The following is a 17,014-nucleotide window of genomic DNA, read 5'->3' as shown; positions in this document are numbered from 1 at the left end:
GATTTGTTTGATGGCCAAGAGGTTTTTGTTCATTTGTTTTTTAAGATAATAAAAATTGTTTCTGCCTAAAATTAGGTGAGGAAATTAAATATATATATATATATGGGTGATCAGCCGACCAGACAAACAGGCAAATTAAAGAGATAAAAACTAGAACAAAAAAGGAATATGATAAATTTGTTTATTCTTTCATTCTCCCACTTACTGAATAAACATTTATTAAACCTGTACAAGTGTTTGTAAATATAAAGATAGAAGCCTCAAAGAGCGTACAGCCTACAAGTAAACAACTATAAGTGGCTAATTTCCATGTACTGTGGCAATTTCATTATTAGATATTTGAAGGTACTATTGGAGCCCCTATTTATTAGTACTTAGCTCAGCCTGGGGATGGGTGATGAGGGTCAAGGGAGACTTCTTGGAGAGCATGACAACTAAGCTGAATTGTGAGGAATGAGTAGAACTTCGTAATGAAGGTGGAAAATGATATAATTAAAGTATTGATGCATAGGGCCGAGCCCGTGGCGCACTCAGGAGAGTGCGGCGCTGGGAGCGCAGCGACGCTCCCACCACGGGTTCGGATCCTATATAGGACTGGCCAGTGCGCTCACTGGCTGAGTGCCGGTCACGAAAAAGACAAAAAAAAAAAAAAATAATAATAATAATAATAATAAAGTATTGATGCATAAAATGACTTCACTTTTGGGCCACAGCCAGTTCTTTATTATAGCTGAAGCTGAAGTACAGGGAAGTGAATTACAAAAGCTGAGGTCACTGTGGAGGAGTTGGGGAGTGAGCAGATGAGTAATAACGGAAGGAAGAATCTGGAAAGAAAAAATTGCTTATTCCCTTTCTTTCTAGGTATTTATTCAATGAATATTTACTGAGTGAATAGCATATGTAAGGCTCACTGCTAGGTCCTATGGCTGGGGCATAATAAAGATGACCAGAACAAGTTACAGGAGCTCATAATCTCATGATAGCTCAGTTTGGAAACGCTTTCAGGGCCTTGAATCTTGCCTCATTAAGCATGGTTGGAATTTACTGTTTCTTTCATTTTATTTGTTTATGAGCCCTTCTCAGCATTATAGAAAGTTTCACCACAGGATTTTAAAATTTGAGACTAATTTAACATGTAAAATGTTAACAGTGGTTGTCTTTGGGAAGTAGGATTATGATAATGTTTTAGTTCTATCCTATGTTTTACAAATTTTCTTTAAAGTGCTTATATTAATTTTATAATAAGAAAAATACTTTTATTTTATCATAAAACCTGAAAGATAATGAACTTTTAAATAAGTAGGCATATACTTGTTGGAACTGACTCTCCTCTTGAGTCTCAGCATCCTGAATTATATACTATTTCTAGGTACAGATTCAGTATGTCAGGCAGGACCATATGCCTTTGATGGGTATTTCCAAATCAGAAAAAATACCATAGTAGTTATAATCAAACTTTGCTTTGAGGACAATGAAATGGCTCTTTCCCTTTGGTCTCAGACTTCTTTTGGTTCATTTGATTCTTTATGCACCCTCCCTTTCTTTCTCCCTTTTCTCCCTACCCCTCCAACAATTGGGTGTTGAATGCTTACTATATGCCAGTCATTGTGCTAGGTGCTACTATGTTTCTAGTAAGGATGAAACAAATACAATCCTTTTCTTTGAGGAATTTATGGTCTAGCGTTAGCAAGAGATAGACTTGCCAATTAAATAGTAATCTCACTTCAAACTGCCAGGTGTACCAATCTATTTATGTACTATGTTATCTTAAAATAATTTAGAAATTCATTTTTTCACTGCCTAGTCGTTCCCATATCTAAAGAAAAACCTTGTGTTATAATACGTGTAAATATAATTGGTGCTTAAAAGACTGCCAGGTACCAGGATACTTCAAAAAGTTGATGGAAAAATTGAATTAAAAGATAATATGAATCCTGCCATGAACTTTTTGAAGACTCCTTGTATATAATGGCCATGCAATTAATATTTGATGAATTAATGAATAAACAGCTATATTTTTATGTGCACTTTACATCTGGTACTACCTTATTGTTTAAATGTATTTTGTCTACCAAAAAGTGTCCTACAATCTTTCTTTATTCTTTTCTAAGACATAGAGCTATGTTATAAATTGATTCAAATGAAGGTTTGGGGTGGGGAGAGGATTAGTGAGAAATTATTTTAAAATGATTACATTGTGTAATGTTGAATATACTAATTCTCCTGATCTGAGCATCACATATTGCACACAGGTATTGATATTCAATGCTGTAACACACAGATTATGTACAATCAATTATGTTTCAATAAATAAAAGCAAAATAAAACGAAACAAAAATAAGTGAAGGTTCAACCTAACAGTGACCATTAGACTACTTTGTAACTATATATTTTGCAGATTGACATCATTTTGTCCTTGATGTCTTGCTACTGGCAGATTCTTTCCATGATCTTATAGCTGGAAGGAAACACTAGTTGTGTGTGAACAAAATTTATTCTGGTCTCTGGAATTTGTGTCCAAAGAGGAAAGTGGTGCACAAGACAGTTCCTTAGGTTGGGGGTAATATTAGACTTTCAATTTCTCTTTATTTGCTTCCAAAAAAGTAAGAAGGAGATTAAATTTTAATAAAATATAATGTACAGACTGATGAGAATATATTTATATAATCCTGTAAAAATATGTATTTTGATGTATTTAAATATTTTACTGATAAGGTCGCTTGAAACATTTTGGAGGCCCATTCCATAGAATAGAAAAAATAGTACAGCAAAGTTCTTTACAATTAGAGATTCATTCATTCAATACACCATCACCTGAAGAAAATAGGCAGAAAACTCATTCCAGATTTGCCTCTGGAAGTGGTTTTGATTGCTCCCGCTGAAGAATTTCACTGTTAGTAGGTTAGCAGTTTTCCTGCTGAGCCATTAGGAATCTCACAGGGTCACCAAAGAAGTGGTAAATTGTGTAGAATACATTTCCTCTTGGACTGGTGGGTCTGACAAGCCAAAATAACCTAATATAGGTATGCTTTGTTTTATGGAACACGTATTCCTAAAACATTTTATGGAAATCATGTTATTTAGAATGTAATGATCTTATTTAAGGGAATCTGAATATATTTGTAAAGTGAATATCCACCCTCATCTGCTCTCATACTTTGAAAACATTTACCCTGTCACAAGATTGAATTAAGAGTCAAATACAGGTTGAATATCCCTTATGCAAAATACTTGGGACCATAAGTATTTCAGATTTTGAATTTTTTTGGATTTTGGAATATTTGCATATACGTAATGAGATATCTTGGATACAAGACCCAAGTCTAAACATAAAATTTATTTATGTTTCATATATACTTATATACATGGCCTGAAAGTAATTTTATACAATATTTTAAATAAGTTTTTGTATACAACAAAGTTGGTAGGGAATCTGGTTGTGCCCAGAAAAGATATATTTCAGCCATAGGAGGCTGAGAGGGGTATTTTTTTCCCTTGGGGACACTGAATAAACTGTATGTTGTGTGCCAGCATTTTGTTGTACCCCATCACATGAGGTCAGGTGTGGAATATTCCACATGCCTGCAGTGTCATGTCAGCACTCAAAAAATTTCAGATTTTGGAGCTTTTCAGATTTCACATTTTTGCATCAGGGATGTTCAACCTATATTTTCATACAGAAAGGGTGGTTCTACAAATTTGAATGAGGTTTCCTATTTATTTGATTGTCAAAGTGGTATTTTATCTGTTACCTAGAAACCTTCACTAAGTTCAGGATTATAGTAAAAGTATCATAATATTTTGGAAATATAACTGTTTTCATTAATAGGCTTGATTTCTTAAATTTCTGCCTTTATACAATTTATATATTTCTGAACTCATGTTCACCTTCTAATTCTAATCCCAGAGGAATGTATTTTCTTCTCTTTTGAAACTTTCCACCTGTTCTTTATTCTTCCCTTCCTCTCTTTCATTCAAGACCTTGCTCTATCTTCTAGATTTTGATTTTTTAAAATAATGTTTTTCCTTGTGATTATAAAAGTAATATATGGCCATTATCAAAAATTTAGAAATTGAATCAAGTTTAAAATCTAAAGGTGTAGTTTAAGTCGTGTGTTTCTTTGTTGATTTGTTGCCTGGAAGATCTGTTATGGTACTGGCATAAAAACAGACTATCAGATCAATGGAACAGAATAGAAAATCTGGGAATCAACCCACAGACTCATAGCCTACTGATCTTCGACAAAGGCAACAAGAACATAAATTGGGGAAAAGACTGTCTATTCAATAAATGGTGCTGGGAAAATTGGACTTCTATATGTAGAAGAATGAAACTGGACCTGCCCCTCTCACTGTATACCAAAATCAACACAAAATGGGTTAAAGACTTAAATATAGGATCTGAAACCATAAAATTACTTAAGGAAAACATAGGGGAAACATTCCAGAAAGTGGAACTGGGCAAAGACTTTATGAATAAGACCCCAAAAGCACAAGCAACAAAAGAAAAAATTAAAAAATGGGACTATATCAAATTAAAAAGATTCTGCACAGCAAAGGAAATGATCAGCAGAGCAGTAAGACAACCTACAGAATGGGAGAAAATGTTTGCAAACTATACATCTGACAAGGGATTAATATCCAGAATATATAAAGAACTCAAACAACTATACAGTAAAATAACAATCTAATAAAAAATGGGCAAAGGAGATGAATAGGTACCTTTCAAAGGAAGACATACAAATGGCCTACTGGTATATGAAAAACTGCTCAACCTCACTGGTCGTTAGAGAAATGCAGACCAAAACCACATTGAGATATCATCTCACTCCAGTTAGATTGGCCATTATTAAAAAGAACAAGAACAACAAATGTTGGCAGGGATGTGGGGTAAGGGGAGTTCTTCTACACTGTTGGTGGGACTTTAAATTAGTACAGCCATTATGGAAAACATTATGGAGGTTCCTCAAACAATTACAGATAGAACTACCGTATGATCCAGCAATCCCACTACTGGGTATATATCCAAAGGAACGGCAATTATCATGTCAAAGGGATATCTGCACTCCCATGTTCATTGCAGCTCTGTTTACAATAGCCAAAATATGGAACCAACCTAAATTTCCATTGATGGACAACTGGACAAGGAAAATATGGTATATTTACACAATGGAATACTACTCAGCCTTAAAAAAGAATGGAATTCTACCATTTGCAGCAACATGGATGAGTCTGGAGAAAATTATGTTAAGTGAAATAAGCCAGACAAGGAAAGGGAAGTACTACATGTTTTCACTTATAACTGAGTGTGAAAGAAAGAAGGAAGGGGAGGGGAGAGGAAGGGAGGGGGAGGGAAGGGAAAAGGAAAAGGAAGGAAAGGAATGGCCTAAACAATTCCTTGAACTTTCAGAATACTAGAGGTGTGGATGAGGCTGGGGGGAGTGGCGGTGTGGAGGGATAGGTTGGGTAAAGGGTATAAAGTCACAATTTGTAATAATAATATACTTATAATAAATAATAGTAAAATATATATATTTTTATATTATACAAACATAAAAAATAAATAAATAATAAGAGGAATACCATTTTCTCAAGAAAAATAAAAAATAGAAATAAAAAATAAAGGAAATGTGGCCCATAATGCCATCACCCAGAGTTACCAATTTTATAATTTAATCGGGATCAAAGAATGTATACTGCTTTAAAGAGCATGAAACACTACATTACACTGACCATTGTCTCATGCCATTAGACATTCTTCAAAAACATGATTTTACTTGACTAGTTATGTCATGATATAAAATAATTTGTCTAGCAAGTGACAGTTATGTGTCCCATTTTTGATAATTGTAATCAAATTGCACTGGACATCTTATATATGCTTTTTGTGTGCACCTGATTATTTCCTTAGAAGAGATTCCCAGAAATGGAATTTCTGAATCAAAGGGTATAGATATCTTAAGACTCTCGGTATATATTATCAAACTATTTTTTTAGAAAGTTTGTTTCAATTTACATTCCTGCCAGTAACATATAAGAGTATATACTTTTCAAGATCAGGGATTACTAAGATAAAATATTTCTAATTTAATAGGTGCAATAGTGATTTCATTGTTTTAATACTAATTATCTGTAAGGGTGGACTTTCTTCATATTTATTGATGGTTATGTCTTGCCTTGTAAATCATCTGATTAATGTCTTTTGATCAATTCTCTACTGTTTTTCATCATTTGTGCTTTTTATATGTTCAAGTTGTATTTCAAATACTTTCCTAGTTTAACTTTTAATTTATCTTACATAGAGAAAATTCTAGTATATGGACAAATTTATCAATTTTTTCATTTTTGGTTGCCTTCATAAAAGCTTTGATGATGCTTCCTCGCTGGAAAACTATTATTTTCTCTTAATAGTTTTGTAGTTTCACTTTTTACATTTAATTATTTGACATATTTGGGTTTTTTGTTGTTCATTGATCCAGGTGAAGGTTTGTTTTCCTCACTTTAAGTTTCAACTGTTGTGGTAGCATCACTTATTGAATGCTCTTTTTTTCCTTTTGATTTGTGATACCTTACTTCTAGGTTGTTAAGTTACATTAATCTGTGTATCAAATCTTATGCCAATTTCATACAATTTTAATTAGTGTGACTTTACATTAGGTTTTCCATAGTTTGACCATTATGTTCCTGATTGTGGCTTTCTTTGTACTTATTCTGTGTGGTATTCACTGAGATTCCTTTATCTTTAGATGCTGTTTTGGATCAAATTGGAAACATTTCATCTAATGTTTCTCAAAATTTTTAGGCTTCCTATTTTCTCTTCTCCTGCAACTCTGATTACATGATATATGTTTGACCACTTGATAAAGGCCATCAAGGCTCTGTACTTTTTCTTAGTTATTTTTCTCTGTGCTTCAGTTTGGATGATTTCTATTTACCTATCTTCAAATTTATGGATCCTTTCTTCTCTTTCATTCAGTTTTTAATATCAGATATAGTAATTTTTAGGGTTTTTTTAGTTAGTTTGCTGGTGGTGGGTTTTGTTGTTGTAAGTTTTTATTTATTTTTTTAAGTAATAGACTTTATTTTTATAGCAGTTGTAGGTTTACAGAAAAATTGAGCAGTAAGTACAGACAGTTCACTCACCCTACCCCCCAAACACACACACAGTTTATCTTGCTATTAACATGCTACATTAGTGTGGTATATTTGTTGCAATTATGAACCAACATTTATATATTATTGTTAACTAAATATTACATTAGGGTTCCCTCTTGTACAGTTCTATGGGTTTTGCCAAATGTATAATGTCATGTATTCACCATTATAGTGTCATACAGACTAGTTTCACTGCCCTAAAAATAATGTGTTCCACCTATTTATCTTTTCCTCCCTTCTTCCTCCCCTGAAACCCTAGCAACCGTGATCTTTTTATTTTCATTATTATTACCTCAAACATTTATCATTTCCTTGTGTTGGGAGCATTCAAAATCCTGTCTAGCTAATTGAAAGTATACAATAAATTGCTGTTAATTATAGTCACTCTACAGTGCTATAGAACACTAGATGTTATTCCTCTTATCTAGCTATAATTTTGTATCCACTAACTGACTTCTCATTATCCCCTCTCCTCCTACAGTAAATTTCAGTTCTAAGGTTTACATTTGGTTCTTTTTTGCAGTTAATATAACTTTCCTTAAACTCCCTGTTTCTCCACATACTATATCTATCTTTTTCTATAGCTTCTTTAACATCATTTTAAGTATTTTAAAGTCCTTGACTGCTAATTCTAACATCTGGTTTGTTTGTGAGTCCAAGGGCCTGTGACTGATTTTTCTCTTGATGGTGGATTACATTTTCTTGCTTCTTTGGAAATCTAGTAATTTTGGCTCATATACCAGAACAACAGTCTCTGGATTCTGTTATCTACTTCTGAAGAGTGTTAGTTGGGTTTAATTCTAGCCAGAGGTTAAATTACAGGTTTTAGGCTTTGTCCAGGTGGGTTTATTTTGTCTTTTCCCTTAGTCCTTGGGTGAGTTCCTTAATTCTTGACATGGCATTTTTCCTGAGGCATGGCCCTCCAAGGTTTTTAATTGAAAACCCCAGGTGTTTACCAAGCCATTTACCTTGACAGAATCAAACTCTGAATTCTTCCTTGCAGTGAGCTGTTGTTTCAACTCTGATTAATCTTCCAGCCTTCCAATTATTATTATTCCCTGAGTTTTTTGGAAACTTGCCCTGCAAACGCATAGTTCGGGGATCAGCTAAGGAATTGAGGGGAATTTATCCACAGATTTTTTTGGCTTCCTTCTTCCAGAATTTCACCCCTTCAATTTCTAGCTGCTCTAACAGTCCCAAACCCTATCCTCTGACTCCTCAGGCTAATAATAGTGAGATTTTCTGCTTGAGCTCTGTCTGCCACATTGACTGGGTAGTAGCCTCACAGTAAAAGCTGTACATATGTGAATCTTAGTGTGGTTCCTTTCTTACAAGGGTTGAATCCTTTCAGTTTTTGTCTGGTTTTAGTCTGTTCCAGTTTGTATACATATAGTTTCGAGTTTGTGAACAGTAGAGCTTTTAATTATTACTAGTATATCTGACTGATACAAGCAAATCCTACATGACTGGAAGCCAGAAGTCCCTCCATTAACTTCTGTGATAATAATTGTTTCCTTGTTCTTCTCCTGTCTCTCATCTACAACCCATCTATTGTGGTCTCCTTAGCTGGACTCTCTGTCAGTCTTTGTCCTTTAAATGAGGGTGTCCTGAGGACTCCATTCCTTTTGTCTCTTCAAAGTTGATAGGCTCTGTATTAGTCCGTTTTGTGTTGCTATAACAGAAGTACCTGCGACTGGGTAATTTATAAGGAAAAGAGGTTTATTTGGCTTATGATTCTGGGACAGCTGTGTCTGGTATGGGCCTCAGGCTGCTTCTACTCTTGGTGGAAAGTGGCAGGCAGCCAGTGGGTAGAAGCAGATCACATGGTGAGAGGAAGCAAGAGAGAGAGAGGAGGTGCCCAGGTGTTTTAAGCAACCAGTTCTCGTGGGACCTAACCAAGTGAGAACTCACTCACTACCCCTCTTGTCCCAGGGAAAGCATTAATCCATTCATGAGGGATCTGCTCCCATGACTGGAACAGCTTCCTGCCCTGCCACATTGGGGATCAGATTTCCACATGAGTTTTGACAGGGACAACACATCCAAACTCTATCAGGCTCTCTGGCTGAAACCATTAATATTAATATAATACCACATTACCTACCATTTAATATGCTGATGACTTAAAAATCCATGACTCCAGCTCAGACCTTTCTCCTATGCTTCATGTGGTCCTAAAACTCAGTGTTTCCTACACATTTTCTCCTCCTCTCACACATTCGCCTTTCTTTATGAATGTCACTACTATCATCCTATCTGGAAACTGTGAAATCATCTGAAACTCTCTTCTCTCCTTTATCCCATCACATTTATTTGTGTCCCAAGTCCTGCAACATATGTCTCCTTTATATCTGAGTATCTATCTCTTTATCTTCATCCCCAATGCTACTTAGTTTTGCTTATCTTCACTATTTCTATTATTTCTTAAGTTTTCTTTTTCCCTGGTTTGCAGTCTTACCCTTCATCTGCATCTTCAACATTCCTGATGCTTCACTCTTTCTAACATATAAATAGAGAATTCATACTTGTCAGCATAAAGCCCAGTAGTGGCTCCCTTTTGCTTGCAGTTAAAGTTCAAGTTCACCTTCCATAAGAAGGCATTGAAAATCCTATATGATACCAACCCATACTACTTCTAGTCTCATTTCTTGCTGCGTTTTTTGCCTCTCCTCTATCCTCTACATTTGCACTCTACCCTCCACTAATATAAAACTGTTTATTGTTCCTTAATAAACTGGTGTCTTTCTTCATTTTCTTCCTGCACCTCTGTTTCTGTGTGCTTCTTTTATTGGCAGAGACACTTCTCCTACTATTGAGAATTTGCCCATGCATCTAGGAATTATTTCTTGGCCACTCTGCTCTCAGACAGGATTGGCTACTTCCTCTTTTGTACCCTTACTGTACCCTATATGTACTATTTTCATATCACCTGTTAAACTTATTGTACTTATTTATCTACTTTCTGTCTACTCTTTAAGAGTCTGCCCTTAATATCATGTTTATTCATCTTAGTATTCCTAGCACAGAGCACCTGAAATGTGGAAAGCACTTGATAAATAGTTGATGTGAAATAAATGAAAGGAAGAATATGTTTGGAGTCATGTACCAGACAAATGAGCAGATATTTGAAAATAATATAGTCCCATTGTTTTAAAAAAAATGCACAGGATTTCCCCAGGCCTTTGAGTCTGCCTTATGTTTATACCACTGATATTGTAAAATATTACAGATCTGTTAAAAAAAAAAAAAAAGCTAAATAAATATCCAAGTTCTATTAACCAGAAAATCTAAAATAAGGAAGTCATCCATTCATAAGGACAGCTTGTCATGAAATGTGAGAATCCATGTAGGATAAAGAAGGTTCACATTTGGAAAGACCACCCAGTTGTGGGGTTTCCAAACCTACGTGGGGTGTACATGTTTCCCCTATGGAAGGATGGCCTGGCATGGGTATCAAATCCTGAGCACAGAGAGGAGGGCATGCAGTCCAGAAGAGTGGCCTGGCTTGGCAATCAGAACCTGAGTTAGGTAAAGAGAGCATTCACACACAGAGGCAGCCCAGTGCCAGGTGAGCATTGATACAGAAGGGAGATCTGGCCTGGGGTGTCAAAGACTGATTGCATGACAGAGGCATCCAAGCATGAGGTGTGGCCTGACTCAGGCTATGAAAGCCTATGTGAGATGAGAAGAGCACCTTCATGGGAAGTGGGTGATGGCAGAAATGAGTGATTGGTTATATATGATGGAATTGATCAAATAAATAAATAAGTAAAGGACAATATGAACCAGATTTCTCCTAGAGAAGGGATATACACATACAGAAAATGAAAAAACTAGAATGAACTTTGTGGTTTTGGATTAGAATTAAGGATAATGATGAAACTCATGGGTTTCATTATACACATTAAATATAGAAATAAAGGATTTAAATGTGTGTATGTATACATACACAGAAAAATACACACGTATATATGTATGTGTGTATTCCCATACACATACTCCTTTGCTCTGTTCACCCCAATAATGATGAGCACACCTAGTTTCTAGATCTTGGCTTCTAAATACCATTCTTTACTGTAAGACGTGAAGTTCCTTGAAGAAATGAAATGGCAGATTCCAGGGCTGGGGCAAGGAAAGTACAAGATGGTCTTGGAATGTCTTATTATGCCAGAGTAATGGTGACATGTCAGTAGGACCTAGAAGCCAGCTTGAAGGGGCTCCCACTAGTTAAATTAGAACCAATCTGAACATCAAAGTAAAAAACAATAGCAACAGATTATAGTCTACTCAATAAAATAGGAAACCATGGCTTTATACAAATATAAATTAATAAGTAAAATTTTGATTAAAATAGGATATATATAGTTTCAAAGTGCCTCCCCACATAATACTTATTAATTATAAAAGGAAAAAAGTTAACATTAAAGTGGAGAAGACTGGCAGACATTAAAAAAATATTATAAAATATAATAATCAAAATGAACATCATAGGTCGGGGAAAAATCAAATCATGAGCCACATGACAGGATGAAATGAACACAGTATCATTTCTGTGATATTCCTGCCAAATATTTATACCTGAATTCAATTATGCAGAAATATTAGATATATCCATGGCTCTAATCTTTAGAACTGTCAAGGTCATAAAGTCAAAGAAAGGCTGAGGAACTGTTCTACACCAAAAAATACCAAAGAGACATAAGTTATAAAAGTTCAGAAGTACAGTTAAACTGTTTCCACCTACATTCAAATTAAATGCAACATGTGATTCTGAATCAGAATACTTTGGCCATAAAGGACATTATTGGGATAATTGGTGAAACCTCACTGGGATCTAAGTATGAAGACTGTATTGTGGTTATATTGCAGACTATATTTATTTGTGGTAAATATACACTAAAATGTTTGGAGACAACAGAGCATCAGGTGAGCAACGTATTTTTAAATGGTTCATAACAAAAACAAATTCTCTTATCTATTTTCTATAAATTTGTGATTGTTTCAAAATAAAACAAAATGTGGAATCCTTAAATCTTAAAAGTAAATAAATAAAATATCATTGTCTGTGATGTTAGGGCCAGTCCCACTGAAAAATGTGAAAAAAGTAGATTGTATTCTGTCTCCTTCCTCCCTGTAGTGGATTGAATAATGTCCCCCCAAAACTCACTGAAGCTTGAATTGTGTTCCCCAAGTTTTATGTATTAGAAACTTGTCCCCCACTGTGACTATTAAGAGGGTGACTTGGGGCTGGCCCGTGGCTCACTTGGGAGAGTGTGGTGCTGATAACACCAAGGCCATGGGTTCAGATCCCTATATAGGGATGGCCGGTTAGCTCACTGGGTGAGCGTGGTGCTGACAACCCTTAACAAGGGTTAAGATCCCCTTACTGGTCATCTTTAAAAAAAAAAAAAAGAGAGAGAGGATGACTTGGCCCCCACTGTGTCTGTTAATAGGAAATCCTATTATGGTAATTGAAAGGTGTGGCCTAGAAGAAGTGATTGGATTGTAGGACTGTGCCATAGTGAATGTATTAAAAATGGTGGTCATGGCGTCGATTAGAGGGCTTTAAAAGGAGAGTGAATGAGGAGGTTTTTCTCTCTTGGCTTTCTCTGCTTCCACCATCTTCCAATGTGAGACCCCACCACTGTTCCCACCACCAGATGACTTTGGATTTCCCAGCCTCAGAAACTGTAAGCAATAAATTTTGTTTTCTTTATAAATCACCCAGTTTCAAATATTTGATTATAAGCAACAGGAATGGACTAATACACTCTCCTTTCCACAGTCCCAGGATCTCAGTCCTAGGCTTCTTCTGCTTAACAGAACAAAGCCTCTAATCAGGTCTGGTAAATTCAGTCACACTGAGACGTAAATTCCTACTCATAATTAATATATTATCACTCCCTAGGGGTTTTCCTTTTCCTTATTTTCTTTTTAAACAGAATGCATTATTTTTGTCTTAAAAACAATTCTAATTTTGGAGATTTAGGCTCCAGGAAGCTGATTAAGGAGACAGAAGCTGACTGAGGGGACTTCCTAATTACCCTTCAATCATTCATACATTTATAAATATTTGAGTGCCTACTATGTGCCAATATTCTAGGCACTGAGGATACACCAGTGAACAAAACAAATGAGAGACAGAGAGACACACAGAGAGAGAAACAGGTAGACAGAGAGAGTGAATCTCACAGAGCACTAAGCTTACACTCTAGCTGGAGACAAATAATAAACGTGTTTTATTAAAAAAAGGAATGCATGGTAAGTATTTCATATGATGAAAAATGAAGCAAGGAAATAGACTGGAGTTAAGGGTGTGTTCACAGGATTCAATTTTAAATTGGAGTGATCAGAGAAGGTCTCACTAAGAAGGTGATATTTAAGAAAAGAACTGAAGGAATGAAAGAGCCAGTCATGCCAGTTTCTGAGTGAAGAGCATCCTAGGCAGAGGGAATAGCCAATGCAAAGGCCCTGAGAGAGAAGCTTGCTTGAGATAATCCAGGCACACCACCTAATGAGCAAAGTGGGAGATAAGGTCAGCGAGATCAGGGACAGGGCAGATCTCACAGGCCCTTATTATGATTTTAGTTTTTACTCTAAGAGTGACCATAAATCATTGAAGAGTTTGAACACACTTGTGACATGATTTGACTTTAAAAAGATCATTGTGTCTGGTGTATTGAGAATAGTCTTCATTTGCTTTATAAGTTATCCTTTAACTAGAATTAGTAAAAACAAAAAGACTGAGCTCTCCCTCTAGTGTTCTTTTATGGACTTTGTTTAGACAGCAGATATTTATTGAGCACCTACTATGTGCCAAGTATATAGTAGGCCCTGTGGACTACTAGGTTCAAGTCCTGGGAGTCAATGGGAGGCAAAAGCAGACATGTTTGCCCTCATAGGGCTTTCAGTCTAGTGGTAGGGGCAAGAAAATGACATCCATGAGGATTTAACATAGTTAGGAAGTGACCTGGAGCCGAAAGTGAAAGGTAAACTCAGAGAATAGAGGAGAGAAGAGTGTTCTAGCATATGCAAGAACCAGCATATGCAAAGCCCCTGTGGCAGGAGAGAGTGAGATGGGGTGAGGGAAAAAGAGAAGGCCAGTGTGGCTAGGGCTCAGGGACTGGAGCCAGGGCCAAATGGGCAGGTAGGGTCCACATACCAGACACTGTGCAGACTGTTAAAGAGTGCTGGGCTTCTAGGATTAGATTTGTGTTTTGAAAAGATGTGCCTGGTTGCAAAGGGTGACTGAATGCCCTGTCCCCACCCCTGAATGAGCTGGGTTCCTTTCATTCCATTTCCTTCTTTGGTCTGCTTTTCTGACTTCAGTCACATGCTGCTTGGGTCATTCTTAGCAGGGCTTGTTTCCACTTTTTCTGGTATATATATTTTGGCTCTAAGATGTATATGTGTGTATCATAGTGTGTGAATGTTGCCATTGTATCATTTATTCAATAAATATTAAGTTGTTAAGTGCCAAAAAACTAAAAAGAAAGAAAGAAAAAGAAATGACAAGGAATTTGGGAGATTATTGGAGTGCTACACTTGGGTTTGTTGTCAGAACAAACGTAAAGTATAATATTGCTTAAGTTTTTATTCCTTCACATATATTTCTTTCAGGTACTTTATCATTTCTTTTAACTTTATTGAGGTGTAATTGACAAATATAATGATAGAAATTTAAGGTGTACATTAATATATGTATATATTATGAAATGTTTACCATGGTGAAGTTAGTTAACACATCCATTGCCTCACATAGTTACCATTTTCTGGTGTTAAATAACACTCAACTCCAAAACTTGTCAAAAACAATAATGTTCTTTATGATTATAAAAAGATGAAATGATGTGACCTAATAGGAGAGTAATAGAAAAGCAGCTGATGTTAAACTACTGAACAAAACAGTATTTTATAATATTTTTCTCTGAAAACTAAAACAAAACTTTATTTAAATAATATATTACTGGATCAACACAGTATTTTCCTGAAAAGGCAGAAGATGTAATTCAAATGTATAAGTCAGAAGTTTGGAATTTTACATATCCTTTTTCTGTAATGTGTGGGTTTTTCAAAAAAGTTAACTTAAAATGAAAATATTTTCTTTTTGTGTTTGTTCCAGTTGTTAAATATCAGAATTGGGATTCTGACCTTGGCATCATTGCTCCCAAGTTCATACCTTGAACCATTACAATATACTCTCTTTATTACATGTTCATGAGACGCTATCATATTATTACCAGGACTTAAAACATGTGTAAACCGAGTGACTTTTGATACAGAAGTATTCCTTCTCTTTAAAGTTTTAAAACTAGAGATTGCATCATCTTTTTCTGAGTGATTTAGCAATAAGTTGATCCAAAAGCAGCTAGAACAAAGACAGTGTTTGCCTCATATTACATATATCACAATTACTTATATTACGGATAGAAGGTCAAAACCCAAGAAAACATTAAATAATTGGATTAAAGACAAAAGGAACTTTGTATCATCTCAGCCTCCTAGATATGATACAGTCTATTTATAGGAACAAAATTTTGTTATCCTATAAAATGATTTAAATAACATTTTTAATAGATACACGATGAATAGTGCTTATGGTTAATTTTTTTACAAAAGATTTTCTTATATATCTAGATTTATCTTAAACATTTCTGCATAATATAGTCCATGAAATATGGTAATTATATCCTCTCATGCAATCTTCCAAGCAATACATTATGCTATGACAAACTGTAGAATTAAAAAAAGAAAATGGAAAACATTCTTGGATATCGAAGAACTTATAATCTAGATGAGGGATTCAGTAGTCCAGGGTAGGAATAAGAAATAGTCCTGTGAGCTGGAGTAGACCTAGAAGCCTTAGCCTGGCTTGCAGGAAAAGGGCAAGCCCCATGAGGCAAGGGGAAAGAAGCAAAAACGTAAGGGACAGTGATTGGGCCAGGTTAACTAATGGTGACTGTTCAGTGTGTGATTCTCTAGGGGTATCGTGTGGCCCTCTGATCAAAGAACCTCCTACCTCACCCTCTTTCTTTTTCATCCATTTTATTTGTGATTATATCGTAACTGGGAAAGTCTGTCATTTTACAGTAACATACTGTTCTTGTTTTGGCCCATTACACTTACAATATACTCTTTTATTCTGATGGAATATAAATATACATATTTAGACATTAAAAATGATATTTTCTAGGCATATGAAACTACCACAGAAGGAATATCTGAACAACAAATTTAGAATACAGTTTTCTTTAGATGAGCGCCAATTTTTGAATCCCCAGGGGGCACCAAAGTTTATGATATAGAATTATTTTGTCACATTGGTGTTTACTGTCACCCCACATAGGAACCAAGCATTGGGATACTCTCTAGGTTGGCCCATACATTTCTGGAGTGGAGGCGTCAGTACCAAGCAACGAACAATAATTGGAACGACATCAATGATACTTTTATATATACAGGCATATCTTCTAGTTTAGTGGAGAATATAGTAAAGTCTCCTTTGTGAATAAAACTCCCAGAGATTCTCTATGGTATAGACTTACGGTAAACTAAAAATAAATTTTACTGTAAGGGATTTTTGGCCTTCTACCTCCATCTTTGTTGGATTGGGATTTACTTTGTTTCATTCAACTAAATTTATTGACTACATTGTGGGCGTGGAGTATTCAGCAGTGGCATGATAGTCATTGGCTCTGCCCACATGAAAAATTTATAGTCTAGTTAGGAATATGGTCACTAAACAAATGGTTACATAAATATGTATATATTACAGCTATGTTTAGTGTTTTAAAGGAGTCTGATAATTGTGCAAAAGCTTATAACAGGAGGCTCTAACTTAGTTGAGGTGGAGGGATTC

At 35.4% G+C, this 17,014-nt stretch overlaps 1 protein-coding gene across 3 annotated transcripts in view; it reads left to right on the top strand.

Moving 5' to 3' along the window:
- The window catches only part of NME7 (NME/NM23 family member 7), a 220,727-nt gene that overhangs the window by 144,241 nt on the left and 59,472 nt on the right, over positions 1–17,014 (top strand). The window lies entirely within an intron of this gene.

This window comes from Cynocephalus volans, chromosome 8 (assembly GCF_027409185.1).
Source record: "Cynocephalus volans isolate mCynVol1 chromosome 8, mCynVol1.pri, whole genome shotgun sequence".
NCBI lineage: Eukaryota > Metazoa > Chordata > Mammalia > Dermoptera > Cynocephalidae > Cynocephalus > Cynocephalus volans.
This window is presented reverse-complemented; position numbering and strand designations above follow the sequence as displayed.